This window comes from Paramisgurnus dabryanus, chromosome 14 (genome assembly GCF_030506205.2).
Source record: "Paramisgurnus dabryanus chromosome 14, PD_genome_1.1, whole genome shotgun sequence".
NCBI lineage: Eukaryota > Metazoa > Chordata > Actinopteri > Cypriniformes > Cobitidae > Paramisgurnus > Paramisgurnus dabryanus.
The window spans coordinates 29,092,377-29,116,519 of record NC_133350.1 but is presented as its reverse complement, the minus strand read 5'-3'; the positions used below and the strand labels follow the sequence as shown (position 1 = coordinate 29,116,519).

Below are 24,143 nucleotides of genomic sequence, written 5' to 3'. Positions count from 1 at the left end.
AGACTTCTCCCCTTAAAGAGCTCTTACGTACTCTGTTAGAAGACTGAAGCAGGTGCCGGCTCATTCTGGCCTACTAGTAACATTTACTCTGTCCACAGACCAATGAGTAATGAACAGGTCATGATAAAGAAATCCCAATCCTTGTCTGCCAACATTATCAGACCGTAGGAGGCATGAGAGGTGATGCCCTGGTACTGAAGCATGAGCCCGGATAGCTCAGTCGGTAGAGCATCAGACTTTTAATCTGAGGGTCCAGGGTTCAAGTCCCTGTTCGGGCGATGAGTGCATGTTTGTGTCCTGCCGTCTGCGATCGTCTCCCCTTGGCGTTTGGGTCGGCCTCGAGGACGTATTGTATTTTGAAGGGCGGTTTCTCGGACAGAGGATGACTTGTCCTCGACTAAAATAAATGTAAGAGCTGTCCAAACTGAAAAGAACTTTCACTGACACCATTGCCCTTTGCTTTGCCGTGAAATGCACACAAGTAATGTTTTTAATAAGGCATGATTGTTAAAACTAGTTGTATTGCTTAATTAAACTGAGGCCTAGTCCTGTCTTAAACTAATCCCTGTGCGGGAAACCACCCCTGAGAGACATTTTGCTTAAGGTTTGCAGATGAAAGTAAACAAAAAATTGATTGAGACCTCAGAAAATGAATGCCAAGCACCTTCCGGCCGACGCACTCAGTCAAACCTGGAGGCACAGCCATGCCGGAGCCTGGTGGCACGCCGTGATCGTATAGTGGTTAGTACTCTGCGTTGTGGCCGCAGCAACCCCGGTTCGAATCCGGGTCACGGCAGTCCACCCAGGGATGTGGGTGGATCATCCCAACGCTGACCCTTTTGTACCTAACTGACCGACAAGTTCTTTTCAGCACACAACAAGCCCAGAGGGTTTGCAAGGATGACTCGTTGTAGTCGTGGCCGAGTGGTTAAGGCGATAGACTTGAAATCCATTGGGGTCTCCCCGCGCAGGTTCAAACCATGCCGACTACGTGTGTCTGCTCCCTGGGTTCAGAGCTTTGCTTGTTGGTCGTTCCAGCTCACGAAGTGCTGTATTTCTGCTGCTCAAGTTGTTACCATTGGATTTGCGGATGGAAAACTAAGCAGCCTGTCGTAGTTTCTCCTGTGTGTGTTCAACAAGCAGCCCTGTTGTCAAGTGATGCAGCTTCCGTTGTCATATTGTCCATAAACAGCTCGCACAACATGAAACCTAAAAAGAGCTGGAACAGGTTTTTGTTTAGAAAGGATGTGCATTGTGGCTAATCGAGTTGATCCTAACCTGAGCCATGTTCTAAGATGTTAAGGATTAAGGCCCCACCCTTTTGTTTTCACAATTACCATAATTCCCTGCCCCGGCTTGTTGTCCTTAAATCATTTAAAAATGTTTTGCACTCATGCTTTTCCTAATAGACAGCGAATAATGAGTAAACCTCTGGTGAAGATCTCTTACCTGTCGAAAAGGCAAAACATACAGCAAAGCCATACCACCTTCTTCTTCTTCTTCTTCGTCGTTTAATGGCAAGTAGCACCAACTTTAAGGTGCATTATCGCCACCTTCTGTGTTGGAGTGTGGACAAGAGTTTGTCCCCACATAAAAAGAACCTAGATTCTCTTAATCAATCCTGTTATCTTTAAATAATGAAATGATCTCTTCAAGCCGTAACCGATTGTATTCTAAGGGTTCAAGTCAACAATTCCCACTTGCCTATTTTCCATCTGCAACGTTTACCCTTTCCTCAATATACTTTCGTCAAAAACAAACAACATGCTCTAAAAGCAGCATCTGAAGTCTAATCTCAGTTTAAAGCTTGATTACCACCATGTCGTCCAGCGTCCAGGTATGTCCACATGAAAGGTCGTGACCTTTGCAGTCATTCTTTCGCAGAGGCAATATCGTAGCCTATGAGGTTTATCCGAGGCGTGATCTTTGCTGGTTGAAAACTTTACCCAATACCCCGCCAGGATGACTTGAAATACAGTCAGCTTTGGCAATTTTTGCCAGTCTCTTAAGAGACTTACAAGGTCGTTGTAAATGAAAGATGTCTGCTAGTGTTGTTAGTAGTGAGATTAGGGGAATCAAAGTTCCATCCCAATCGTTGGTGTCACATTCATTTCAATCTTTAATGTGGAAGTCAACGTTAAAGATATTAAGGTTATGTTTTTACAGAGTGTTCTCTACGTCATATGTGATGATTTTGCGGAGAAAAGAGAAAATCATAAAAATGATTTAGCTGGCTTTTCACAGGCAGGGTCACGTTTTTGTCACACGTGCTTTATCTCGTGCACCTCAATAGTCAGTTCATCATGTTACGCAGACACACCTACACTTCCTTCAGCTTAGTAACGCTGCCTCTCTGGTGACGTTTTGGAGAACGGCTGCTTTTTCCTCAAGAGAAGACTGTCTCAAGCTGAAGCAAGACTTCTCCCCTTAAAGAGCTCTTACGTACTCTGTTAGAAGACTGAAGCAGGTGCCGGCTCATTCTGGCCTTCTAGTAACATTTACTCTGTCCACAGACCAATGAGTAATGAACAGGTCATGATAAAGAAATCCCAATCCTTGTCTGCCAACATTATCAGACCGTAGGAGGCATGAGAGGTGATGCCCTGGTACTGAGGCATGAGCCCGGATAGCTCAGTCGGTAGAGCATCAGACTTTTAATCTGAGGGTCCAGGGTTCAAGTCCCTGTTCGGGCGATGAGTGCATGTTTGTGTCCTGCCGTCTGCGATCGTCTCCCCTTGGCGTTTGGGTCGGCCTTGAGGACGTATTGGATTTTGAAGGGCGGTTTCTCGGACAGAGGATGACTTGTCCTCGACCAAAATAAATGTAAGAGCTGTCCAAACTGAAAAGAACTTTCACTGACACCATTGCCCTTTGCTTTGCCGTGAAATGCACAAAAGTAATGTTTTTAATAAGGCATGATTGTTAAAACTAGTTGTATTGCTTAATTAAACTGAGGCCTAGTCCTGTCTTAAACTAATCCCTGTGCGGGAAACCACCCCTGAGAGACATTTTGCTTAAGGTTTGCAGATGAAAGTAAACAAAAAATTGATTGAGACCTCAGAAAATGAATGCCAAGCACCTTCCGGCCGACGCACTCAGTCAAACCTGGAGGCACAGCCATGCCGGAGCCTGGTGGCACGCCGTGATCGTATAGTGGTTAGTACTCTGCGTTGTGGCCGCAGCAACCCCGGTTCGAATCCGGGTCACGGCAGTCCACCCAGGGATGTGGGTGGATCATCCCAACGCTGACCCTTTTGTACCTAACTGACCGACAAGTTCTTTTCAGCACACAACAAGCCCAGAGGGTTTGCAAGGATGACTCGTTGTAGTCGTGGCCGAGTGGTTAAGGCGATGGACTTGAAATCCATTGGGGTCTCCCCGCGCAGGTTCAAACCCTGCCGACTACGTGTGTCTGCTCCCTGGGTTCAGAGCTTCGCTTGTTGGTCGTTCCAGCTCACGAAGTGCTGTATTTCTGCTGCTCAAGTTGTTACCATTGGATTTGCAGATGGAAAACTAAGCAGCCTGTCGTAGTTTCTCCTGTGTGTGTTCAACAAGCAGCCCTGTTGTCAAGTGAGTAGCTTCCGTTGTCATATTGTCCATAAACAGCTCGCACAACATGAAACCAAAAAAGAGCTGGAACAGGTTTTTGTTTAGAAAGGATGTGCATTGTGGCTAATCGAGTTGATCCTAACCTGAGCCATGTTCTAAGATGTTAAGGATTAAGGCCCCACCCTTTTGTTTTCACAATTACCATAATTCCCTGCCCCGGCTTGCTGTCCTTAATTCATTTAAAAATGTTTTGCACTCATGCTTTTCCTAATAGACAGCGAATAATGAGTAAACCTCTGGTGAAGATCTCTTACCTGTCGAAAAGGCAAAACATACAGCAAAGCCATACCACCTTCTTCTTCTTCTTCTTCGTCGTTTAATGGCAAGTAGCACCAACTTTAAGGTGCATTATCGCCACCTTCTGTGTTGGAGTGTGGACAAGAGTTTGTCCCCACATAAAAAGAACCTAGATTCTCTTAATCAATCCTGTTATCTTTAAATAATGAAATGATCTCTTCAAGCCGTAACCGATTGTATTCTAAGGGTTCAAGTCAACAATTCCCACTTGCCTATTTTCCATCTGCAACGTTTACCCTTTCCTCAATATACTTTCGTCAAAAACAAACAACATGCTCTTAAAGCAGCATCTGAAGTCTAATCTCAGTTTAAAGCTTGATTACCACCATGTCGTCCAGCGTCCAGGTATGTGCACATGAAAGGTCGTGACCTTTGCCGTCATTCTTTCGCAGAGGCAATATCGTAGCCTATGAGGTTTATCCGAGGCGTGATCTTTGCTGGTTGAAAACTTTACCCAATACCCCGCCAGGATGATTTGAAATACAGTCAGCTTTGGCAATTTTTGCCAGTTTCTTAAGAGACTTACAAGGTCGTTGTAAATGAAAGATGTCTGCTAGTGTTGTTAGTAGTGAGATTAGGGGAATCAAAGTTCCATCCCAATCGTTGGTGTCACATTCATTTCAATCTTTAATGTGGAAGTCAACGTTAAAGATATTAAGGTTATGTTTTTACAGTGTGTTCTCTACGTCATATGTGATGATTTTGCGGAGAAAAGAGAAAATCATAAAAATGATTTAGCTGGCTTTTCACAGGCAGGGTCACGTTTTTGTCACACGTGCTTTATCTCGTGCACCTCAATAGTCAGTTCATCATGTTACGCAGACACACCTACACTTCCTTCAGCTTAGTAACGCTGCCTCTCTGGTGACGTTTTGGAGAACGGCTGCTTTTTCCTCAAGAGAAGACTGTCTCAAGCTGAAGCAAGACTTCTCCCCTTAAAGAGCTCTTACGTACTCTGTTAGAAGACTGAAGCAGGTGCCGGCTCATTCTGGCCTTCTAGTAACATTTACTCTGTCCACAGACCAATGAGTAATGAACAGGTCATGATAAAGAAATCCCAATCCTTGTCTGCCAACATTATCAGACCGTAGGAGGCATGAGAGGTGATGCCCTGGTACTGAAGCATGAGCCTGGATAGCTCAGTCGGTAGAGCATCAGACTTTTAATCTGAGGGTCCAGGGTTCAAGTCCCTGTTCGGGCGATGAGTGCATGTTTGTGTCCTGCCGTCTGCGATCGTCTCCCCTTGGCGTTTGGGTCGGCCTCGAGGACGTATTGGATTTTGAAGGGCGGTTTCTCGGACAGAGGATGACTTGTCCTCGACTAAAATAAATGTAAGAGCTGTCCAAACTGAAAAGAACTTTCACTGACACCATTGCCCTTTGCTTTGCCGTGAAATGCACACAAGTAATGTTTTTAATAAGGCATGATTGTTAAAACTAGTTGTATTGCTTAATTAAACTGAGGCCTAGTCCTGTCTTAAACTAATCCCTGTGCGGGAAACCACCCCTGAGAGACATTTTGCTTAAGGTTTGCAGATGAAAGTAAACAAAAAATTGATTGAGACCTCAGAAAATGAATGCCAAGCACCTTCCGGCCGACGCACTCAGGCAAACCTGGAGGCACAGCCATGCCGGAGCCTGGTGGCACGCCGTGATCGTATAGTGGTTAGTACTCTGCGTTGTGGCCGCAGCAACCCCGGTTCGAATCCGGGTCACGGCAGTCCACCCAGGGATGAGGGTGGATCATCCCAACGCTGACCCTTTTGTACCTAACTGACCGACAAGTTCTTTTCAGCACACAACAAGCCCAGAGGGTTTGCAAGGATGACTCGTTGTAGTCGTGGCCGAGTGGTTAAGGCGATGGACTTGAAATCCATTGGGGTCTCCCCGCGCAGGTTCAAACCCTGCCGACTACGTGTGTCTGCTCCCTGGCTTCAGAGCTTCGCTTGTTGGTCGTTCCAGCTCACGAAGTGCTGTATTTCTGCTGCTCAAGTTGTTACCATTGGATTTGCGGATGGAAAACTAAGCAGCCTGTCGTAGTTTCTCCTGTGTGTGTTCAACAAGCAGCCCTGTTGTCAAGTGATGCAGCTTCCGTTGTCATATTGTCCATAAACAGCTCGCACAACATGAAACCAAAAAAGAGCTGGAACAGGTTTTTGTTTAGAAAGGATGTGCATTGTGGCTAATTGAGTTGATCCTAACCTGAGCCATGTTCTAAGATGTTAAGGATTAAGGCCCCACCCTTTTGTTTTCACAATTACCATAATTCCCTGCCCCTGCTTGTTGTCCTTAATTCATTTAAAAATGTTTTGCACTCATGCTTTTCCTAATAGACAGCGAATAATGAGTAAACCTCTGGTGAAGATCTCTTACCTGTCGAAAAGGCAAAACATACAGCAAAGCCATACCACCTTCTTCTTCTTCTTCTTCGTCGTTTAATGGCAAGTAGCACCAACTTTAAGGTGCATTATCGCCACCTTCTGTGTTGGAGTGTGGACAAGAGTTTGTCCCCACATAAAAATAACCTAGATTCTCTTAATCAATCCTGTTATCTTTAAATAATGAAATGATCTCTTCAAGCCGTAACCGATTGTATTCTAAGGGTTCAAGTCAACAATTCCCACTTGCCTATTTTCCATCTGCAACGTTTACCCTTTCCTCAATATACTTTCGTCAAAAACAAACAACATGCTCTAAAAGCAGCATCTGAAGTCTAATCTCAGTTTAAAGCTTGATTACCACCATGTCGTCCAGCGTCCAGGTATGTGCACATGAAAGGTCGTGACCTTTGCAGTCATTCTTTCGCAGAGGCAATATCGTAGCCTATGAGGTTTATCCGAGGCGTGATCTTTGCTGGTTGAAAACTTTACCCAATACCCCGCCAGGATGACTTGAAATACAGTCAGCTTTGGCAATTTTTGCCAGTCTCTTAAGAGACTTACAAGGTCGTTGTAAATGAAAGATGTCTGCTAGTGTTGTTAGTAGTGAGATTAGGGGAATCAAAGTTCCATCCCAATCGTTGGTGTCACATTCATTTCAATCTTTAATGTGGAAGTCAACGTTAAAGATATTAAGGTTATGTTTTTACAGAGTGTTCTCTACGTCATATGTGATGATTTTGCGGAGAAAAGAGAAAATCATAAAAATGATTTAGCTGGCTTTTCACAGGCAGGGTCACCTTTTTGTCACACGTGCTTTATCTCGTGCACCTCAATAGTCAGTTCATCATGTTACGCAGACACACCTACACTTCCTTCAGCTTAGTAACGCTGCCTCTCTGGTGACGTTTTGGAGAACGGCTGCTTTTTCCTCAAGAGAAGACTGTCTCAAGCTGAAGCAAGACTTCTCCCCTTAAAGAGCTCTTACGTACTCTGTTAGAAGACTGAAGCAGGTGCCGGCTCATTCTGGCCTTCTAGTAACATTTACTCTGTCCACAGACCAATGAGTAATGAACAGGTCATGATAAAGAAATCCCAATCCTTGTCTGCCAACATTATCAGACCGTAGGAGGCATGAGAGGTGATGCCCTGGTACTGAAGCATGAGCCCGGATAGCTCAGTTGGTAGAGCATCAGACTTTTAATCTGAGGGTCCAGGGTTCAAGTCCCTGTTCGGGCGATGAGTGCATGTTTGTGTCCTGCCGTCTGCGATCGTCTCCCCTTGGCGTTTGGGTCGGCCTCGAGGACGTATTGTATTTTGAAGGGCGGTTTCTCGGACAGAGGATGACTTGTCCTCGACTAAAATAAATGTAAGAGCTGTCCAAACTGAAAAGAACTTTCACTGACACCATTGCCCTTTGCTTTGCCGTGAAATGCACACAAGTAATGCTTTTAATAAGGCATGATTGTTAAAACTAGTTGTATTGCTTAATTAAACTGAGGCCTAGTCCTGTCTTAAACTAATCCCTGGGCGGGAAACCACCCCTGAGAGACATTTTGCTTAAGGTTTGCAGATGAAAGTAAACAAAAAATTGATTGAGACCTCAGAAAATGAATGCCAAGCACCTTCCGGCCGACGCACTCAGGCAAACCTGGAGGCACAGCCATGCCGGAGCCTGGTGGCACGCCGTGATCGTATAGTGGTTAGTACTCTGCGTTGTGGCCGCAGCAACTCCGGTTCGAATCCGGGTCACGGCAGTCCACCCAGGGATGTGGGTGGATCATCCCAACGCTGACCCTTTTGTACCTAACTGACCGACAAGTTCTTTTCAGCACACAACAAGCCCAGAGGGTTTGCAAGGATGACTCGTTGTAGTCGTGGCCGAGTGGTTAAGGCGATGGACTTGAAATCCATTGGGGTCTCCCCGCGCAGGTTCAAACCCTGCCGACTACGTGTGTCTGATCCCTGGCTTCAGAGCTTCGCTTGTTGGTCGTTCCAGCTCACGAAGTGCTGTATTTCTGCTGCTCAAGTTGTTACCATTGGATTTGCGGATGGAAAACTAAGCAGCCTGTCGTAGTTTCTCCTGTGTGTGTTCAACAAGCAGCCCTGTTGTCAAGTGATGCAGCTTCCGTTGTCATATTGTCCATAAACAGCTCGCACAACATGAAACCAAAAAAGAGCTGGAACAGGTTTTTGTTTAGAAAGGATGTGCATTGTGGCTAATCGAGTTGATCCTAACCTGAGCCATGTTCTAAGATGTTAAGGATTAAGGCCCCACCCTTTTGTTTTCACAATTACCATAATTCCCTGCCCCTGCTTGTTGTCCTTAATTCATTTAAAAATGTTTTGCACTCATGCTTTTCCTAATAGACAGCGAATAATGAGTAAACCTCTGGTGAAGATCTCTTACCTGTCGAAAAGGCAAAACATACAGCAAAGCCATACCACCTTCTTCTTCTTCTTCTTCGTCGTTTAATGGCAAGTAGCACCAACTTTAAGGTGCATTATCGCCACCTTCTGTGTTGGAGTGTGGACAAGAGTTTGTCCCCACATAAAAAGAACCTAGATTCTCTTAATCAATCCTGTTATCTTTAAATAATGAAATGATCTCTTCAAGCCGTAACCGATTGTATTCTAAGGGTTCAAGTCAACAATTCCCACTTGCCTATTTTCCATCTGCAACGTTTACCCTTTCCTCAATATACTTTCGTCAAAAACAAACAACATGCTCTAAAAGCAGCATCTGAAGTCTAATCTCAGTTTAAAGCTTGATTACCACCATGTCGTCCAGCGTCCAGGTATGTGCACATGAAAGGTCGTGACCTTTGCAGTCATTCTTTCGCAGAGGCAATATCGTAGCCTATGAGGTTTATCCGAGGCGTGATCTTTGCTGGTTGAAAACTTTACCCAATACCCCGCCAGGATGACTTGAAATACAGTCAGCTTTGGCAATTTTTGCCAGTCTCTTAAGAGACTTACAAGGTCGTTGTAAATGAAAGATGTCTGCTAGTGTTGTTAGTAGTGAGATTAGGGGAATCAAAGTTCCATCCCAATCGTTGGTGTCACATTCATTTCAATCTTTAATGTGGAAGTCAACGTTAAAGATATTAAGGTTATGTTTTTACAGAGTGTTCTCTACGTCATATGTGATGATTTTGCGGAGAAAAGAGAAAATCATAAAAATGATTTAGCTGGCTTTTCACAGGCAGGGTCACGTTTTTGTCACACGTGCTTTATCTCGTGCACCTCAATAGTCAGTTCATCATGTTACGCAGACACACCTACACTTCCTTCAGCTTAGTAACGCTGCCTCTCTGGTGACGTTTTGGAGAACGGCTGCTTTTTCCTCAAGAGAAGACTGTCTCAAGCTGAAGCAAGACTTCTCCCCTTAAAGAGCTCTTACGTACTCTGTTAGAAGACTGAAGCAGGTGCCGGCTCATTCTGGCCTTCTAGTAACATTTACTCTGTCCACAGACCAATGAGTAATGAACAGGTCATGATAATGAAATCCCAATCCTTGTCTGCCAACATTATCAGACCGTAGGAGGCATGAGAGGTGATGCCCTGGTACTGAGGCATGAGCCCGGATAGCTCAGTCGGTAGAGCATCAGACTTTTAATCTGAGGGTCCAGGGTTCAAGTCCCTGTTCGGGCGATGAGTGCATGTTTGTGTCCTGCCGTCTGCGATCGTCTCCCCTTGGCGTTTGGGTCGGCCTCGAGGACGTATTGGATTTTGAAGGGCGGTTTCTCGGACAGAGGATGACTTGTCCTCGACTAAAATAAATGTAAGAGCTGTCCAAACTGAAAAGAACTTTCACTGACACCATTGCCCTTTGCTTTGCCGTGAAATGCACACAAGTAATGTTTTTAATAAGGCATGATTGTTAAAACTAGTTGTATTGCTTAATTAAACTGAGGCCTAGTCCTGTCTTAAACTAATCCCTGTGCGGGAAACCACCCCTGAGAGACATTTTGCTTAAGGTTTGCAGATGAAAGTAAACAAAAAATTGATTGAGACCTCAGAAAATGAATGCCAAGCACCTTCCGGCCGACGCACTCAGGCAAACCTGGAGGCACAGCCATGCCGGAGCCTGGTGGCACGCCGTGATCGTATAGTGGTTAGTACTCTGCGTTGTGGCCGCAGCAACCCCGGTTCGAATCCGGGTCACGGCAGTCCACCCAGGGATGTGGGTGGATCATCCCAACGCTGACCCTTTTGTACCTAACTGACCGACAAGTTCTTTTCAGCACACAACAAGCCCAGAGGGTTTGCAAGGATGACTCGTTGTAGTCGTGGCCGAGTGGTTAAGGCGATGGACTTGAAATCCATTGGGGTCTCCCCGCGCAGGTTCAAACCCTGCCGACTACGTGTGTCTGCTCCCTGGCTTCAGAGCTTCGCTTGTTGGTCGTTCCAGCTCACGAAGTGCTGTATTTCTGCTGCTCAAGTTGTTACCATTGGATTTGCGGATGGAAAACTAAGCAGCCTGTCGTAGTTTCTCCTGTGTGTGTTCAACAAGCAGCCCTGTTGTCAAGTGATGCAGCTTCCGTTGTCATATTGTCCATAAACAGCTCGCACAACATGAAACCAAAAAAGAGCTGGAACAGGTTTTTGTTTAGAAAGGATGTGCATTGTGGCTAATCGAGTTGATCCTAACCTGAGCCATGTTCTAAGATGTTAAGGATTAAGGCCCCACCCTTTTGTTTTCACAATTACCATAATTCCCTGCCCCGGCTTGTTGTCCTTAATTCATTTAAAAATGTTTTGCACTCATGCTTTTCCTAATAGACAGCGAATAATAAGTAAACCTCTGGTGAAGATCTCTTACCTGTCGAAAAGGCAAAACATACAGCAAAGCCATACCACCTTCTTCTTCTTCTTCTTCTTCGTTTAATGGCAAGTAGCACCAACTTTAAGGTGCATTATCGCCACCTTCTGTGTTGGAGTGTGGACAAGAGTTTGTCCCCACATAAAAAGAACCTAGATTCTCTTAATCAATCCTGTTATCTTTAAATAATGAAATGATCTCTTCAAGCCGTAACCGATTGTATTCTAAGGGTTCAAGTCAACAATTCCCACTTGCCTATTTTCCATCTGCAACGTTTACCCTTTCCTCAATATACTTTCGTCAAAAACAAACAACATGCTCTAAAAGCAGCATCTGAAGTCTAATCTCAGTTTAAAGCTTGATTACCACCATGTCGTCCAGCGTCCAGGTATGTGCACATGAAAGGTCGTGACCTTTGCCGTCATTCTTTCGCAGAGGCAATATCGTAGCCTATGAGGTTTATCCGAGGCGTGATCTTTGCTGGTTGAAAACTTTACCCAATACCCCGCCAGGATGACTTGAAATACAGTCAGCTTTGGCAATTTTTGCCAGTCTCTTAAGAGACTTACAAGGTCGTTGTAAATGAAAGATGTCTGCTAGTGTTGTTAGTAGTGAGATTAGGGGAATCAAAGTTCCATCCCAATCGTTGGTGTCACATTCATTTCAATCTTTAATGTGGTAGTCAACGTTAAAGATATTAAGGTTATGTTTTTACAGAGTGTTCTCTACGTCATATGTGATGATTTTGTGGAGAAAAGCGAAAATCATAAAAATGATTTAGCTGGCTTTTCACAGGCAGGGTCACGTTTTTGTCACACGTGCTTTATCTCGTGCACCTCAATAGTCAGTTCATCATGTTACGCAGACACACCTACACTTCCTTCAGCTTAGTAACGCTGCCTCTCTGGTGACGTTTTGGAGAACGGCTGCTTTTTCCTCAAGAGAAGACTGTCTCAAGCTGAAGCAAGACTTCTCCCCTTAAAGAGCTCTTACGTACTCTGTTAGAAGACTGAAGCAGGTGCCGGCTCATTCTGGCCTTCTAGTAACATTTACTCTGTCCACAGACCAATGAGTAATTAACAGGTCATGATAAAGAAATCCCAATCCTTGTCTGCCAACATTATCAGACCGTAGGAGGCATGAGAGGTGATGCCCTGGTACTGAAGCATGAGCCCGGATAGCTCAGTCGGTAGAGCATCAGACTTTTAATCTGAGGGTCCAGGGTTCAAGTCCCTGTTCGGGCGATGAGTGCATGTTTGTGTCCTGCCTCTGCGATCGTCTCCCCTTGGCGTTTGGGTCGGCCTCGAGGACGTATTGGATTTTGAAGGGCGGTTTCTCGGACAGAGGATGACTTGTCCTCGACTAAAATAAATGTAAGAGCTGTCCAAACTGAAAAGAACTTTCACTGACACCATTGCCCTTTGCTTTGCCGTGAAATGCACACAAGTAATGTTTTTAATAAGGCATGATTGTTAAAACTAGTTGTATTGCTTAATTAAACTGAGGCCTAGTCCTGTCTTAAACTAATCCCTGTGCGGGAAACCACCCCTGAGAGACATTTTGCTTAAGGTTTGCAGATGAAAGTAAACAAAAAATTGATTGAGACCTCAGAAAATGAATGCCAAGCACCTTCCGGCCGACGCACTCAGGCAAACCTGGAGGCACAGCCATGCCGGAGCCTGGTGGCACGCCGTGATCGTATAGTGGTTAGTACTCTGCGTTGTGGCCGCAGCAACCCCGGTTCGAATCCGGGTCACGGCAGTCCACCCAGGGATGTGGGTGGATCATCCCAACGCTGACCCTTTTGTACCTAACTGACCGACAAGTTCTTTTCAGCACACAACAAGCCCAGAGGGTTTGCAAGGATGACTCGTTGTAGTCGTGGCCGAGTGGTTAAGGCGATGGACTTGAAATCCATTGGGGTCTCCCCGCGCAGGTTCAAACCCTGCCGACTACGTGTGTCTGCTCCCTGGCTTCAGAGCTTCGCTTGTTGGTCGTTCCAGCTCACGAAGTGCTGTATTTCTGCTGCTCAAGTTGTTACCATTGGATTTGCGGATGGAAAACTAAGCAGCCTGTCGTAGTTTCTCCTGTGTGTGTTCAACAAGCAGCCCTGTTGTCAAGTGATGCAGCTTCCGTTGTCATATTGTCCATAAACAGCTCGCACAACATGAAACCAAAAAAGAGCTGGAACAGGTTTTTGTTTAGAAAGGATGTGCATTGTGGCTAATCGAGTTGATCCTAACCTGAGCCATGTTCTAAGATGTTAAGGATTAAGGCCCCACCCTTTTGTTTTCACAATTACCATAATTCCCTGCCCCGGCTTGTTGTCCTTAATTCATTTAAAAATGTTTTGCACTCATGCTTTTCCTAATAGACAGCGAATAATGAGTAAACCTCTGGTGAAGATCTCTTACCTGTCGAAAAGGCAAAACATACAGCAAAGCCATACCACCTTCTTCTTCTTCTTCTTCGTCGTTTAATGGCAAGTAGCACCAACTTTAAGGTGCATTATCGCCACCTTCTGTGTTGGAGTGTGGACAAGAGTTTGTCCCCACATAAAAAGAACCTAGATTCTCTTAATCAATCCTGTTATCTTTAAATAATGAAATGATCTCTTCAAGCCGTAACCGATTGTATTCTAAGGGTTCAAGTCAACAATTCCCACTTGCCTATTTTCCATCTGCAACGTTTACCCTTTCCTCAATATACTTTCGTCAAAAACAAACAACATGCTCTAAAAGCAGCATCTGAAGTCTAATCTCAGTTTAAAGCTTGATTACCACCATGTCGTCCAGCGTCCAGGTATGTGCACATGAAAGGTCGTGACCTTTGCCGTCATTCTTTCGCAGAGGCAATATCGTAGCCTATGAGGTTTATCCGAGGCGTGATCTTTGCTGGTTGAAAACTTTACCCAATACCCCGCCAAGATGACTTGAAATACAGTCAGCTTTGGCAATTTTTGCCAGTCTCTTAAGAGACTTACAAGGTCGTTGTAAATGAAAGATGTCTGCTAGTGTTGTTAGTAGTGAGATTAGGGGAATCAAAGTTCCATCCCAATCGTTGGTGTCACATTCATTTCAATCTTTAATGTGGAAGTCAACGTTAAAGATATTAAGGTTATGTTTTTACAGAGTGTTGTCTACGTCATATGTGATGATTTTGCGGAGAAAAGAGAAAATCATAAAAATGATTTAGCTGGCTTTTCACAGGCAGGGTCACCTTTTTGTCACACGTGCTTTATCTCGTGCACCTCAATAGTCAGTTCATCATGTTACGCAGACACACCTACACTTCCTTCAGCTTAGTAACGCTGCCTCTCTGGTGACGTTTTGGAGAACGGCTGCTTTTTCCTCAAGAGAAGACTGTCTCAAGCTGAAGCAAGACTTCTCCCCTTAAAGAGCTCTTACGTACTCTGTTAGAAGACTGAAGCAGGTGCCGGCTCATTCTGGCCTTCTAGTAACATTTACTCTGTCCACAGACCAATGAGTAATGAACAGGTCATGATAAAGAAATCCCAATCCTTGTCTGCCAACATTATCAGACCGTAGGAGGCATGAGAGGTGATGCCCTGGTACTGAAGCATGAGCCCGGATAGCTCAGTTGGTAGAGCATCAGACTTTTAATCTGAGGGTCCAGGGTTCAAGTCCCTGTTCGGGCGATGAGTGCATGTTTGTGTCCTGCCGTCTGCGATCGTCTCCCCTTGGCGTTTGGGTCGGCCTCGAGGACGTATTGTATTTTGAAGGGCGGTCTCTCGGACAGAGGATGACTTGTCCTCGACTAAAATAAATGTAAGAGCTGTCCAAACTGAAAAGAACTTTCACTGACACCATTGCCCTTTGCTTTGCCGTGAAATGCACACAAGTAATGTTTTTAATAAGGCATGATTGTTAAAACTAGTTGTATTGCTTAATTAAACTGAGGCCTAGTCCTGTCTTAAACTAATCCCTGGGCGGGAAACCACCCCTGAGAGACATTTTGCTTAAGGTTTGCAGATGAAAGTAAACAAAAAATTGATTGAGACCTCAGAAAATGAATGCCAAGCACCTTCCGGCCGACGCACTCAGGCAAACCTGGAGGCACAGCCATGCCGGAGCCTGGTGGCACGTCGTGATCGTATAGTGGTTAGTACTCTGCGTTGTGGCCGCAGCAACTCCGGTTCGAATCCGGGTCACGGCAGTCCACCCAGGGATGTGGGTGGATCATCCCAACGCTGACCCTTTTGTACCTAACTGACCGACAAGTTCTTTTCAGCACACAACAAGCCCAGAGGGTTTGCAAGGATGACTCGTTGTAGTCGTGGCCGAGTGGTTAAGGCGATGGACTTGAAATCCATTGGGGTTCAAACCCTGCCGACTACGTGTGTCTGATCCCTGGCTTCAGAGCTTCGCTTGTTGGTCGTTCCAGCTCACGAAGTGCTGTATTTCTGCTGCTCAAGTTGTTACCATTGGATTTGCGGATGGAAAACTAAGCAGCCTGTCGTAGTTTCTCCTGTGTGTGTTCAACAAGCAGCCCTGTTGTCAAGTGATGCAGCTCCCTTTATCATATTGTCCATAAACAGCTCGCACAACATGAAACCAAAAAAGAGCTGGAACAGGTTTTTGTTTAGAAAGGATGTGCATTGTGGCTAATCGAGTTGATCCTAACCTGAGCCATGTTCTAAGATGTTAAGGATTAAGGCCCCACCCTTTTGTTTTCACAATTACCATAATTCCCTGCCCCGGCTTGTTGTCCTTAATTCATTTAAAAATGTTTTGCACTCATGCTTTTCCTAATAGACAGCGAATAATGAGTAAACCTCTGGTGAAGATCTCTTACCTGTCGAAAAGGCAAAACATACAGCAAAGCCATACCACCTTCTTCTTCTTCTTCTTCTTCGTCGTTTAATGGCAAGTAGCACCAACTTTAAGGTGCATTATCGCCACCTTCTGTGTTGGAGTGTGGACAAGAGTTTGTCCCCACATAAAAAGAACCTAGATTCTCTTAATCAATCCTGTTATCTTTAAATAATGAAATGATCTCTTCAAGCCGTAACCGATTGTATTCTAAGGGTTCAAGTCAACAATTCCCACTTGCCTATTTTCCATCTGCAACGTTTACCCTTTCCTCAATATACTTTCGTCAAAAACAAACAACATGCTCTAAAAGCAGCATCTGAAGTCTAATCTCAGTTTAAAGCTTGATTACCACCATGTCGTCCAGCGTCCAGGTATGTGCACATGAAAGGTCGTGACCTTTGCCGTCATTCTTTCGCAGAGGCAATATCGTAGCCTATGAGGTTTATCCGAGGCGTGATCTTTGCTGGTTGAAAACTTTACCCAATACCCCGCCAGGATGACTTGAAATACAGTCAGCTTTGGCAATTTTTGCCAGTCTCTTAAGAGACTTACAAGGTCGTTGTAAATGAAAGATGTCTGCTAGTGTTGTTAGTAGTGAGATTAGGGGAATCAAAGTTCCATCCCAATCGTTGGTGTCACATTCATTTCAATCTTTAATGTGGAAGTCAACGTTAAAGATATTAAGGTTATGTTTTTACAGAGTGTTCTCTACGTCATATGTGATGATTTTGCGGAGAAAAGAGAAAATCATAAAAATGATTTAGCTGGCTTTTCACAGGCAGGGTCACGTTTTTGTCACACATGCTTTATCTCGTGCACCTCAATAGTCTGTTCATCATGTTACGCAGACACACCTACACTTCCTTCAGCTTAGTAACGCTGCCTCTCTGGTGACGTTTTGGAGAACGGCTGCTTTTTCCTCAAGAGAAGACTGTCTCAAGCTGAAGCAAGACTTCTCCCCTTAAAGAGCTTTTACGTACTCTGTTAGAAGACTGAAGCAGGTGCCGGCTCATTCTGGCCTACTAGTAACATTTACTCTGTCCACAGACCAATGAGTAATGAACAGGTCATGATAAAGAAATCCCAATCCTTGTCTGCCAACATTATCAGACCGTAGGAGGCATGAGAGGTGATGCCCTGGTACTGAAGCATGAGCCCGGATAGCTCAGTCGGTAGAGCATCAGACTTTTAATCTGAGGGTCCAGGGTTCAAGTCCCTGTTCGGGCGATGAGTGCATGTTTGTGTCCTGCCGTCTGCGATCGTCTCCCCTTGGCGTTTGGGTCGGCCTCGAGGACGTATTGTATTTTGAAGAGCGGTTTCTCGGACAGAGGATGACTTGTCCTCGACTAAAATAAATGTAAGAGCTGTCCAAACTGAAAAGAACTTTCACTGACACCATTGCCCTTTGCTTTGCCGTGAAATGCACACAAGTAATGTTTTTAATAAGGCATGATTGTTAAAACTAGTTGTATTGCTTAATTAAACTGAGGCCTAGTCCTGTCTTAAACTAATCCCTGGGCGGGAAACCACCCCTGAGAGACATTTTGCTTAAGGTTTGCAGATGAAAGTAAACAAAAAATTGATTGAGACCTCAGAAAATGAATGCCAAGCACCTTCCGGCCGACGCACTCAGGCAAACCTGGAGGCACAGCCATGCCGGAGCCTGGTGGCACGCCGTGATCGTATAGTGGTTAGTACTCTGCGTTGTGGCCGCAGCAACCCCGGTTCGAATCCGGGTCACGGCAGTCCACCCAGGGATGTGGGTGGATCATCCCAACGCTGACCCTTTTGTACCTAACTGACCGACAAGTTCTTTTCAGCACACAACAAGCCCAGAGGGTTTGCAAGGATGACTCGTTGTAGTCGTGGCCGAGTGGTTAAGGCGATGGACTTGAAATCCATTGGGGTCTCCCCGCGCAGGTTCAAACCCTGCCGACTACGTGTGTCTGATCCCTGGCTTCAGAGCTTCGCTTGTTGGTCGTTCCAGCTCACGAAGTGCTGTATTTCTGCTGCTCAAGTTGTTACCATTGGATTTGCGGATGGAAAACTAAGCAGCCTGTCGTAGTTTCTCCTGTGTGTGTTCAACAAGCAGCCCTGTTGTCAAGTGATGCAGCTTCCGTTGTCATATTGTCCATAAACAGCTCGCACAACACGAAACCAAAAAAGAGCTGGAACAGGTTTTTGTTTAGAAAGGATGTGCATTGTGGCTAATCGAGTTGATCCTAACCTGAGCCATGTTCTAAGATGTTAAGGATTAAGGCCCCACCCTTTTGTTTTCACAATTACCATAATTCCCTGCCCCTGCTTGTTGTCCTTAATTCATTTAAAAATGTTTTGCACTCATGCTTTTCCTAATAGACAGCGAATAATGAGTAAACCTCTGGTGAAGATCTCTTACCTGTCGAAAAGGCAAAACATACAGCAAAGCCATACCACCTTCTTCTTCTTCTTCTTCTTCGTCGTTTAATGGCAAGTAGCACCAACTTTAAGGTGCATTATCGCCACCTTCTGTGTTGGAGTGTGGACAAGAGTTTGTCCCCACATAAAAAGAACCTAGATTCTCTTAATCAATCCTGTTATCTTTAAATAATGAAATGATCTCTTCAAGCCGTAACCGATTGTATTCTAAGGGTTCAAGTCAACAATTCCCACTTGCCTATTTTCCATCTGCAACGTTTACCCTTTCCTCAATATACTTTCGTCAAAAACAAACAACATGCTCTAAAAGCAGCATCTGAAGTCTAATCTCAGTTTAAAGCTTGATTACCACCATGTCGTCCAGCGTCCAGGTATGTGCACATGAAAGGTCGTGACCTTTGCCGTCGCAGAGGCAATATCGTAGCCTATGAGGTTTATCCGAGGCGTGATCTTTGCTGGTTGAAAACTTTACCCAATACCCCGCCAGGATGACTTGAAATACAGTCAGCTTTGGCAATTTTTGCCAGTCTCTTAAGAGACTTACAAGGTCGTTGTAAATGAAAGATGTCTGCTAGTGTTGTTAGTAGTGAGATTAGGGGAATCAAAGTTCCATCCCAATCGTTGGTGTCACATTCATTTCAATCTTTAATGTGGAAGTCAACGTTAAAGATATTAAGGTTATGTTTTTACAGAGTGTTCTCTACGTCATATGTGATGATTTTGCGGAGAAAAGAGAAAATCATAAAAATGATTTAGCTGGCTTTTCACAGGCAGGGTCACGTTTTTGTCACACGTGCTTTATCTCGTGCACCTCAATAGTCAGTTCATCATGTTACGCAGACACACCTACACTTCCTTCAGCTTAGTAACGCTGCCTCTCTGGTGACGTTTTGGAGAACGGCTGCTTTTTCCTCAAGAGAAGACTGTCTCAAGCTGAAGCAAGACTTCTCCCCTTAAAGAGCTCTTACGTACTCTGTTAGAAGACTGAAGCAGGTGCCGGCTCATTCTGGCCTACTAGTAACATTTACTCTGTCCACAGACCAATGAGTAATGAACAGGTCATGATAAAGAAATCCCAATCCTTGTCTGCCAACATTATCAGACCGTAGGAGGCATGAGAGGTGATGCCCTGGTACTGAAGCATGAGCCCGGATAGCTCAGTCGGTAGAGCATCAGACTTTTAATCTGAGGGTCCAGGGTTCAAGTCCCTGTTCGGGCGATGAGTGCATGTTTGTGTCCTGCCGTCTGCGATCGTCTCCCCTTGGCGTTTGGGTCGGCCTCGAGGACGTATTGTATTTTGAAGGGCGGTTTCTCGGACAGAGGATGACTTGTCCTCGACTAAAATAAATGTAAGAGCTGTCCAAACTGAAAAGAACTTTCACTGACACCATTGCCCTTTGCTTTGCCGTGAAATGCACACAAGTAATGTTTTTAATAAGGCATGATTGTTAAAACTAGTTGTATTGCTTAATTAAACTGAGGCCTAGTCCTGTCTTAAACTAATCCCTGTGCGGGAAACCACCCCTGAGAGACATTTTGCTTAAGGTTTGCAGATGAAAGTAAACAAAAAATTGATTGAGACCTCAGAAAATGAATGCCAAGCACCTTCCGGCCGACGCACTCAGTCAAACCTGGAGGCACAGCCATGCCGGAGCCTGGTGGCACGCCGTGATCGTATAGTGGTTAGTACTCTGCGTTGTGGCCGCAGCAACCCCGGTTCGAATCCGGGTCACGGCAGTCCACCCAGGGATGTGGGTGGATCATCCCAACGCTGACCCTTTTGTACCTAACTGACCGACAAGTTCTTTTCAGCACACAACAAGCCCAGAGGGTTTGCAAGGATGACTCGTTGTAGTCGTGGCCGAGTGGTTAAGGCGATAGACTTGAAATCCATTGGGGTCTCCCCGCGCAGGTTCAAACCATGCCGACTACGTGTGTCTGCTCCCTGGGTTCAGAGCTTTGCTTGTTGGTCGTTCCAGCTCACGAAGTGCTGTATTTCTGCTGCTCAAGTTGTTACCATTGGATTTGCGGATGGAAAACTAAGCAGCCTGTCGTAGTTTCTCCTGTGTGTGTTCAACAAGCAGCCCTGTTGTCAAGTGATGCAGCTTCCGTTGTCATATTGTCCATAAACAGCTCGCACAACATGAAACCTAAAAAGAGCTGGAACAGGTTTTTGTTTAGAAAGGATGTGCATTGTGGCTAATCGAGTTGATCCTAACCTGAGCCATGTTCTAAGATGTTAAGGATTAAGGCCCCACCCTTTTGTTTTCACAATTACCATAATTCCCTGCCCCGGCTTGTTGTCCTTAAATCATTTAAAAATGTTTTGCACTCATGCTTTTCCTAATAGACAGCGAATAATGAGTAAACCTCTGGTGAAGATCTCTTACCTGTCGAAAAGGCAAAACATACAGCAAAGCCATACCACCTTCTTCTTCTTCTTCTTCGTCGTTTAATGGCAAGTAGCACCAACTTTAAGGTGCATTATCGCCACCTTCTGTGTTGGAGTGTGGACAAGAGTTTGTCCCCACATAAAAAGAACCTAGATTCTCTTAATCAATCCTGTTATCTTTAAATAATGAAATGATCTCTTCAAGCCGTAACCGATTGTATTCTAAGGGTTCAAGTCAACAATTCCCACTTGCCTATTTTCCATCTGCAACGTTTACCCTTTCCTCAATATACTTTCGTCAAAAACAAACAACATGCTCTAAAAGCAGCATCTGAAGTCTAATCTCAGTTTAAAGCTTGATTACCACCATGTCGTCCAGCGTCCAGGTATGTCCACATGAAAGGTCGTGACCTTTGCAGTCATTCTTTCGCAGAGGCAATATCGTAGCCTATGAGGTTTATCCGAGGCGTGATCTTTGCTGGTTGAAAACTTTACCCAATACCCCGCCAGGATGACTTGAAATACAGTCAGCTTTGGCAATTTTTGCCAGTCTCTTAAGAGACTTACAAGGTCGTTGTAAATGAAAGATGTCTGCTAGTGTTGTTAGTAGTGAGATTAGGGGAATCAAAGTTCCATCCCAATCGTTGGTGTCACATTCATTTCAATCTTTAATGTGGAAGTCAACGTTAAAGATATTAAGGTTATGTTTTTACAGAGTGTTCTCTACGTCATATGTGATGATTTTGCGGAGAAAAGAGAAAATCATAAAAATGATTTAGCTGGCTTTTCACAGGCAGGGTCACGTTTTTGTCACACGTGCTTTATCTCGTGCACCTCAATAGTCAGTTCATCATGTTACGCAGACACACCTACACTTCCTTCAGCTTAGTAACGCTGCCTCTCTGGTGACGTTTTGGAGAACGGCTGCTTTTTCCTCAAGAGAAGACTGTCTCAAGCTGAAGCAAGACTTCTCCCCTTAAAGAGCTCTTACGTACTCTGTTAGAAGACTGAAGCAGGTGCCGGCTCATTCTGGCCTTCTAGTAACATTTACTCTGTCCACAGACCAATGAGTAATGAACAGGTCATGATAAAGAAATCCCAATCCTTGTCTGCCAACATTATCAGACCGTAGGAGGCATGAGAGGTGATGCCCTGGTACTGAGGCATGAGCCCGGATAGCTCAGTCGGTAGAGCATCAGACTTTTAATCTGAGGGTCCAGGGTTCAAGTCCCTGTTCGGGCGATGAGTGCATGTTTGTGTCCTGCCGTCTGCGATCGTCTCCCCTTGGCGTTTGGGTCGGCCTTGAGGACGTATTGGATTTTGAAGGGCGGTTTCTCGGACAGAGGATGACTTGTCCTCGACCAAAATAAATGTAAGAGCTGTCCAAACTGAAAAGAACTTTCACTGACACCATTGCCCTTTGCTTTGCCGTGAAATGCACAAAAGTAATGTTTTTAATAAGGCATGATTGTTAAAACTAGTTGTATTGCTTAATTAAACTGAGGCCTAGTCCTGTCTTAAACTAATCCCTGTGCGGGAAACCACCCCTGAGAGACATTTTGCTTAAGGTTTGCAGATGAAAGTAAACAAAAAATTGATTGAGACCTCAGAAAATGAATGCCAAGCACCTTCCGGCCGACGCACTCAGTCAAACCTGGAGGCACAGCCATGCCGGAGCCTGGTGGCACGCCGTGATCGTATAGTGGTTAGTACTCTGCGTTGTGGCCGCAGCAACCCCGGTTCGAATCCGGGTCACGGCAGTCCACCCAGGGATGTGGGTGGATCATCCCAACGCTGACCCTTTTGTACCTAACTGACCGACAAGTTCTTTTCAGCACACAACAAGCCCAGAGGGTTTGCAAGGATGACTCGTTGTAGTCGTGGCCGAGTGGTTAAGGCGATGGACTTGAAATCCATTGGGGTCTCCCCGCGCAGGTTCAAACCCTGCCGACTACGTGTGTCTGCTCCCTGGGTTCAGAGCTTCGCTTGTTGGTCGTTCCAGCTCACGAAGTGCTGTATTTCTGCTGCTCAAGTTGTTACCATTGGATTTGCAGATGGAAAACTAAGCAGCCTGTCGTAGTTTCTCCTGTGTGTGTTCAACAAGCAGCCCTGTTGTCAAGTGAGTAGCTTCCGTTGTCATATTGTCCATAAACAGCTCGCACAACATGAAACCAAAAAAGAGCTGGAACAGGTTTTTGTTTAGAAAGGATGTGCATTGTGGCTAATCGAGTTGATCCTAACCTGAGCCATGTTCTAAGATGTTAAGGATTAAGGCCCCACCCTTTTGTTTTCACAATTACCATAATTCCCTGCCCCGGCTTGCTGTCCTTAATTCATTTAAAAATGTTTTGCACTCATGCTTTTCCTAATAGACAGCGAATAATGAGTAAACCTCTGGTGAAGATCTCTTACCTGTCGAAAAGGCAAAACATACAGCAAAGCCATACCACCTTCTTCTTCTTCTTCTTCGTCGTTTAATGGCAAGTAGCACCAACTTTAAGGTGCATTATCGCCACCTTCTGTGTTGGAGTGTGGACAAGAGTTTGTCCCCACATAAAAAGAACCTAGATTCTCTTAATCAATCCTGTTATCTTTAAATAATGAAATGATCTCTTCAAGCCGTAACCGATTGTATTCTAAGGGTTCAAGTCAACAATTCCCACTTGCCTATTTTCCATCTGCAACGTTTACCCTTTCCTCAATATACTTTCGTCAAAAACAAACAACATGCTCTTAAAGCAGCATCTGAAGTCTAATCTCAGTTTAAAGCTTGATTACCACCATGTCGTCCAGCGTCCAGGTATGTGCACATGAAAGGTCGTGACCTTTGCCGTCATTCTTTCGCAGAGGCAATATCGTAGCCTATGAGGTTTATCCGAGGCGTGATCTTTGCTGGTTGAAAACTTTACCCAATACCCCGCCAGGATGATTTGAAATACAGTCAGCTTTGGCAATTTTTGCCAGTTTCTTAAGAGACTTACAAGGTCGTTGTAAATGAAAGATGTCTGCTAGTGTTGTTAGTAGTGAGATTAGGGGAATCAAAGTTCCATCCCAATCGTTGGTGTCACATTCATTTCAATCTTTAATGTGGAAGTCAACGTTAAAGATATTAAGGTTATGTTTTTACAGTGTGTTCTCTACGTCATATGTGATGATTTTGCGGAGAAAAGAGAAAATCATAAAAATGATTTAGCTGGCTTTTCACAGGCAGGGTCACGTTTTTGTCACACGTGCTTTATCTCGTGCACCTCAATAGTCAGTTCATCATGTTACGCAGACACACCTACACTTCCTTCAGCTTAGTAACGCTGCCTCTCTGGTGACGTTTTGGAGAACGGCTGCTTTTTCCTCAAGAGAAGACTGTCTCAAGCTGAAGCAAGACTTCTCCCC

At 44.9% G+C, this 24,143-nt stretch overlaps 38 non-coding genes across 38 annotated transcripts; all 38 read left to right on the top strand.

The window, feature by feature from the left end:
• The first annotated feature begins 205 nt into the window (after positions 1-205).
• trnak-uuu (transfer RNA lysine (anticodon UUU)) lies at positions 206-278 on the top strand. The gene has a single exon. It is a non-coding gene; the product is annotated as a tRNA-Lys (tRNA).
• Positions 279-724: 446 nt separating this feature from the next.
• Positions 725-796, top strand: trnah-gug (transfer RNA histidin (anticodon GUG)). Its single transcript has one exon. It is a non-coding gene; the product is annotated as a tRNA-His (tRNA).
• Positions 797-910: 114 nt separating this feature from the next.
• On the top strand, positions 911-992 carry trnas-uga (transfer RNA serine (anticodon UGA)). The gene has a single exon. It is a non-coding gene; the product is annotated as a tRNA-Ser (tRNA).
• Positions 993-1,872: 880 nt separating this feature from the next.
• On the top strand, positions 1,873-2,013 carry LOC135719511 (U4 spliceosomal RNA). Its single transcript, XR_010521147.1, has one exon. It is a non-coding gene; the product is annotated as a U4 spliceosomal RNA (small nuclear RNA).
• A 607-nt stretch (positions 2,014-2,620) lies between these two features.
• On the top strand, positions 2,621-2,693 carry trnak-uuu (transfer RNA lysine (anticodon UUU)). Its single transcript has one exon. It is a non-coding gene; the product is annotated as a tRNA-Lys (tRNA).
• A 446-nt stretch (positions 2,694-3,139) lies between these two features.
• Positions 3,140-3,211, top strand: trnah-gug (transfer RNA histidin (anticodon GUG)). Its single transcript has one exon. It is a non-coding gene; the product is annotated as a tRNA-His (tRNA).
• A 114-nt stretch (positions 3,212-3,325) lies between these two features.
• trnas-uga (transfer RNA serine (anticodon UGA)) lies at positions 3,326-3,407 on the top strand. The gene has a single exon. It is a non-coding gene; the product is annotated as a tRNA-Ser (tRNA).
• An 879-nt stretch (positions 3,408-4,286) lies between these two features.
• LOC135719552 (U4 spliceosomal RNA) lies at positions 4,287-4,427 on the top strand. The gene has a single exon (XR_010521185.1). It is a non-coding gene; the product is annotated as a U4 spliceosomal RNA (small nuclear RNA).
• Positions 4,428-5,034: 607 nt separating this feature from the next.
• trnak-uuu (transfer RNA lysine (anticodon UUU)) lies at positions 5,035-5,107 on the top strand. The gene has a single exon. It is a non-coding gene; the product is annotated as a tRNA-Lys (tRNA).
• Positions 5,108-5,553: 446 nt separating this feature from the next.
• trnah-gug (transfer RNA histidin (anticodon GUG)) lies at positions 5,554-5,625 on the top strand. The gene has a single exon. It is a non-coding gene; the product is annotated as a tRNA-His (tRNA).
• Positions 5,626-5,739: 114 nt separating this feature from the next.
• On the top strand, positions 5,740-5,821 carry trnas-uga (transfer RNA serine (anticodon UGA)). The gene has a single exon. It is a non-coding gene; the product is annotated as a tRNA-Ser (tRNA).
• An 880-nt stretch (positions 5,822-6,701) lies between these two features.
• LOC135719510 (U4 spliceosomal RNA) lies at positions 6,702-6,842 on the top strand. Its single transcript, XR_010521146.1, has one exon. It is a non-coding gene; the product is annotated as a U4 spliceosomal RNA (small nuclear RNA).
• Positions 6,843-7,449: 607 nt separating this feature from the next.
• Positions 7,450-7,522, top strand: trnak-uuu (transfer RNA lysine (anticodon UUU)). Its single transcript has one exon. It is a non-coding gene; the product is annotated as a tRNA-Lys (tRNA).
• Positions 7,523-8,154: 632 nt separating this feature from the next.
• Positions 8,155-8,236, top strand: trnas-uga (transfer RNA serine (anticodon UGA)). The gene has a single exon. It is a non-coding gene; the product is annotated as a tRNA-Ser (tRNA).
• Positions 8,237-9,116: 880 nt separating this feature from the next.
• On the top strand, positions 9,117-9,257 carry LOC135719509 (U4 spliceosomal RNA). Its single transcript, XR_010521145.1, has one exon. It is a non-coding gene; the product is annotated as a U4 spliceosomal RNA (small nuclear RNA).
• Positions 9,258-9,864: 607 nt separating this feature from the next.
• trnak-uuu (transfer RNA lysine (anticodon UUU)) lies at positions 9,865-9,937 on the top strand. The gene has a single exon. It is a non-coding gene; the product is annotated as a tRNA-Lys (tRNA).
• Positions 9,938-10,383: 446 nt separating this feature from the next.
• Positions 10,384-10,455, top strand: trnah-gug (transfer RNA histidin (anticodon GUG)). The gene has a single exon. It is a non-coding gene; the product is annotated as a tRNA-His (tRNA).
• A 114-nt stretch (positions 10,456-10,569) lies between these two features.
• Positions 10,570-10,651, top strand: trnas-uga (transfer RNA serine (anticodon UGA)). Its single transcript has one exon. It is a non-coding gene; the product is annotated as a tRNA-Ser (tRNA).
• An 880-nt stretch (positions 10,652-11,531) lies between these two features.
• On the top strand, positions 11,532-11,672 carry LOC135719508 (U4 spliceosomal RNA). Its single transcript, XR_010521144.1, has one exon. It is a non-coding gene; the product is annotated as a U4 spliceosomal RNA (small nuclear RNA).
• Positions 11,673-12,279: 607 nt separating this feature from the next.
• Positions 12,280-12,352, top strand: trnak-uuu (transfer RNA lysine (anticodon UUU)). The gene has a single exon. It is a non-coding gene; the product is annotated as a tRNA-Lys (tRNA).
• Positions 12,353-12,797: 445 nt separating this feature from the next.
• On the top strand, positions 12,798-12,869 carry trnah-gug (transfer RNA histidin (anticodon GUG)). Its single transcript has one exon. It is a non-coding gene; the product is annotated as a tRNA-His (tRNA).
• Positions 12,870-12,983: 114 nt separating this feature from the next.
• trnas-uga (transfer RNA serine (anticodon UGA)) lies at positions 12,984-13,065 on the top strand. The gene has a single exon. It is a non-coding gene; the product is annotated as a tRNA-Ser (tRNA).
• An 880-nt stretch (positions 13,066-13,945) lies between these two features.
• LOC135719610 (U4 spliceosomal RNA) lies at positions 13,946-14,086 on the top strand. Its single transcript, XR_010521234.1, has one exon. It is a non-coding gene; the product is annotated as a U4 spliceosomal RNA (small nuclear RNA).
• A 607-nt stretch (positions 14,087-14,693) lies between these two features.
• trnak-uuu (transfer RNA lysine (anticodon UUU)) lies at positions 14,694-14,766 on the top strand. The gene has a single exon. It is a non-coding gene; the product is annotated as a tRNA-Lys (tRNA).
• A 632-nt stretch (positions 14,767-15,398) lies between these two features.
• trnas-uga (transfer RNA serine (anticodon UGA)) lies at positions 15,399-15,466 on the top strand. Its single transcript has one exon. It is a non-coding gene; the product is annotated as a tRNA-Ser (tRNA).
• Positions 15,467-16,349: 883 nt separating this feature from the next.
• LOC135719507 (U4 spliceosomal RNA) lies at positions 16,350-16,490 on the top strand. The gene has a single exon (XR_010521143.1). It is a non-coding gene; the product is annotated as a U4 spliceosomal RNA (small nuclear RNA).
• Positions 16,491-17,097: 607 nt separating this feature from the next.
• Positions 17,098-17,170, top strand: trnak-uuu (transfer RNA lysine (anticodon UUU)). The gene has a single exon. It is a non-coding gene; the product is annotated as a tRNA-Lys (tRNA).
• A 446-nt stretch (positions 17,171-17,616) lies between these two features.
• On the top strand, positions 17,617-17,688 carry trnah-gug (transfer RNA histidin (anticodon GUG)). The gene has a single exon. It is a non-coding gene; the product is annotated as a tRNA-His (tRNA).
• Positions 17,689-17,802: 114 nt separating this feature from the next.
• Positions 17,803-17,884, top strand: trnas-uga (transfer RNA serine (anticodon UGA)). The gene has a single exon. It is a non-coding gene; the product is annotated as a tRNA-Ser (tRNA).
• Positions 17,885-18,755: 871 nt separating this feature from the next.
• LOC135719563 (U4 spliceosomal RNA) lies at positions 18,756-18,900 on the top strand. Its single transcript, XR_010521195.1, has one exon. It is a non-coding gene; the product is annotated as a U4 spliceosomal RNA (small nuclear RNA).
• Positions 18,901-19,507: 607 nt separating this feature from the next.
• trnak-uuu (transfer RNA lysine (anticodon UUU)) lies at positions 19,508-19,580 on the top strand. The gene has a single exon. It is a non-coding gene; the product is annotated as a tRNA-Lys (tRNA).
• Positions 19,581-20,026: 446 nt separating this feature from the next.
• On the top strand, positions 20,027-20,098 carry trnah-gug (transfer RNA histidin (anticodon GUG)). Its single transcript has one exon. It is a non-coding gene; the product is annotated as a tRNA-His (tRNA).
• A 114-nt stretch (positions 20,099-20,212) lies between these two features.
• trnas-uga (transfer RNA serine (anticodon UGA)) lies at positions 20,213-20,294 on the top strand. Its single transcript has one exon. It is a non-coding gene; the product is annotated as a tRNA-Ser (tRNA).
• Positions 20,295-21,174: 880 nt separating this feature from the next.
• LOC135719506 (U4 spliceosomal RNA) lies at positions 21,175-21,315 on the top strand. Its single transcript, XR_010521142.1, has one exon. It is a non-coding gene; the product is annotated as a U4 spliceosomal RNA (small nuclear RNA).
• A 607-nt stretch (positions 21,316-21,922) lies between these two features.
• On the top strand, positions 21,923-21,995 carry trnak-uuu (transfer RNA lysine (anticodon UUU)). Its single transcript has one exon. It is a non-coding gene; the product is annotated as a tRNA-Lys (tRNA).
• A 446-nt stretch (positions 21,996-22,441) lies between these two features.
• trnah-gug (transfer RNA histidin (anticodon GUG)) lies at positions 22,442-22,513 on the top strand. The gene has a single exon. It is a non-coding gene; the product is annotated as a tRNA-His (tRNA).
• A 114-nt stretch (positions 22,514-22,627) lies between these two features.
• Positions 22,628-22,709, top strand: trnas-uga (transfer RNA serine (anticodon UGA)). The gene has a single exon. It is a non-coding gene; the product is annotated as a tRNA-Ser (tRNA).
• Positions 22,710-23,588: 879 nt separating this feature from the next.
• On the top strand, positions 23,589-23,729 carry LOC135719551 (U4 spliceosomal RNA). The gene has a single exon (XR_010521184.1). It is a non-coding gene; the product is annotated as a U4 spliceosomal RNA (small nuclear RNA).
• The last annotated feature ends 414 nt before the right edge of the window (positions 23,730-24,143 follow it).